This window comes from Rhododendron vialii, chromosome 11a (assembly GCF_030253575.1).
Source record: "Rhododendron vialii isolate Sample 1 chromosome 11a, ASM3025357v1".
Lineage (NCBI taxonomy): Eukaryota > Viridiplantae > Streptophyta > Magnoliopsida > Ericales > Ericaceae > Rhododendron > Rhododendron vialii.
In genome coordinates, this window is record NC_080567.1 from 6,795,430 (window position 1) to 6,797,850 (window position 2,421).

Here is a 2,421-nt window from a genome sequence, read left to right on the forward strand (position 1 = left end):
GTGGTTTGGTACCGTATAGATGTACTCGTATGGTATTGTACCATTTGGGTGTGGTTTGGTACCGTATAGAGGTTTTCGTACGGTATTGTACTGTTTTAGTATGGTTTAGTACTATATGGAGGTTCTCGTACGGTATTGTACCGTTTTGGTGTGGTTCTTTACCGTATGGATGTACTCGTACGATATCGTACCGTTTTGGTGTGGTTTTGTACTGTATGGAGGTACTCGTACGGTATTGTACCGTTTGGTGTGGTTTGGTACCGTATTGATGTACTCGTAGATATTGTACCATTTTTGTGTGGTTTGGAACCGTATAGAGGTTCTCGTACAGTATTGTACCGTTTTAGTTTGGTTTGGTACCGTATAGATGTTCTCGTATGGTATTGGACCGTTTTGGTGTGGTTTTGTACCGTATGGAGGAACTCGTACAGTATTGTACCATTTTGGTGTGGTTTGGTACCGTATGGCTGTACTTGTAGGCCTCGTTTGATTCGGGTATTAGGTGCTTGGGATTGGACTAGGCGCACCTAATCCCAGGTTTTCCCTCGTTTGGTTCCTGCAAAAGCTCTTGGGATTACTAATACCAGGATTCATTTAATCCCTATATGGGGGTCACTAAGTTGTCCCATGGGGGGGGGTAGGGATTGTTATTCTCGGACTAAAAAACACGGAAGGTGACGAGTGAATAATTGCAAAAATGCCACGGAAATAAAAATCTTCGTTCTTTCCATCTCTCGACCGTTCTTCTTCCCATTCGGCGTTCTCTCCGTCTCTCCCACCAGTCGACACCATCACGACTTCGGTCAGACCCATCACCGGAGGAACTTCTCAAATATCTTCAAGAAATCGAACCAGGTGACTTCGATTACCCCATTTCGTACCCTTTTTCACTATGTCGCCTACGAAACCCTAACCTATGTTTTTCGATTTTCTCCCTTTTCCCGATAATTTTCTCAGATCTGTTTCTGAAACAAAACCCTAACCTGAAGGTGAGAATCTTTCTGAAACAAAAGCGGTTTTTCGATTTGGATTTTTTTCCCCTATTTAAAACCCCTAGCTATTTCGGTTTCTTTTTTGATTTCCTTATCTGATTTGAGAAGCCCTAGTTGTTTGAGTTTCGATTTGAAATAGATTGGGTTCAGGGATGTTTTTTTTGGGCTGCTAGATGGGGCTTTTCCATAGGGAAGGTATTCGAACCTAATGTCTGGCAAAATAGCTCATGTTTTTACTTCTAAAATTTCTAACATTATGGAGAATTAACTATCTCTATTCCTCAACTGATTTGTTTTCCCCTTCGTACATGTAATTAAATCATTATTTGATAGTTACTTATTACAATTACTTGCTTACTATAGATGTACAATATCACTGGAAATGGGTTAGATTGTACATCAGAGGAGATCCAGGTGTTCATCGTAGTTACCCATTTGATCAGGCAAATCCAAATGATGTGTGGTGTGGCTGTAATTATTGTCCATGTTGCTCGAGAGGTATTACTCTTGACACCACACATCATTTGGATTTGCTTGATCAATTGGAGTAGATAGCGATATAATTTGGGAGGACTAATGTAAGGTAAGATTTTTCGTACAACGCATATTCGGTTAGGTTTGTTAGCCATGTAAATAACCATTGTTGCCTATGGCCTAGTAGACAAGGAATATTAAATGAGGATCAAGCTTGTGTTGATTCTTTAGTGATGCAAGAGGAGACTAAAAAGGGGGACCAAGTGAGTTTTTGTTTTTCCAGGGATGAAGATAATGCGATCATGGAGAAGGAAGAGACCTTTGTTATTGATGGTGCATGGGATGTCAAGTCTGGGAATGGAGCAATTGCTTTGTTAGATGATATGATCATGGAAAAGATGAGTTCCAGGTGGAATTGTGTACTGCTTCTTATGCTCTTTCTGGAATGAATAATTTCGCCGACAAGTTGGGTGGTGCTTTATGTCATGCATTTTTTGTGATGGCTTTAGCATGTTATGGGAGAGACAAATAGTCCTGGAATTGGCATTTTGTTATGGCACTTTATTTGTAACTATGTTGGAAAATATGTGCCCAAATTGTGGAATTGTTCGGTTGCAATGCCCAGATTATTGTTGGTTGCAATGCCCATATTTATTTTATTGAATTCATGGTCTGATTCAATCATCTTCCAGTCATAGTATCTGACTAACATCTTGTTTGCTTGCAAAGCAAGTGGAGGAAAAAGAAGAACATGGAAACTTGTTTTTGTTGAGAACGTGTATTGCTTGAGAAAGGTTATAAAATATGAATGCCCAGTTTTTTTTTTCTTTTTCTTTTTAGAGAGACATAGTCCTGAAATTAATCCCAAAATTTAGTGACAGAACCAAACATAGGATTGGCTCCAGCATGGGATATCCCAATATTAATCCTGTGCGAATCAAACATGGGATTGTAT

At 39.5% G+C, this 2,421-nt stretch overlaps 1 long non-coding RNA gene across 1 annotated transcript; it reads left to right on the forward strand.

Annotated features, from left to right (window-relative positions):
• Positions 1-482: 482 nt before the first annotated feature.
• On the forward strand, positions 483-2,150 carry LOC131307804 (uncharacterized). The gene is made up of 2 exons (XR_009194234.1): positions 483-855; positions 1,356-2,150. It is a non-coding gene; the product is annotated as an uncharacterized LOC131307804 (long non-coding RNA).
• Positions 2,151-2,421: the final 271 nt, after the last annotated feature.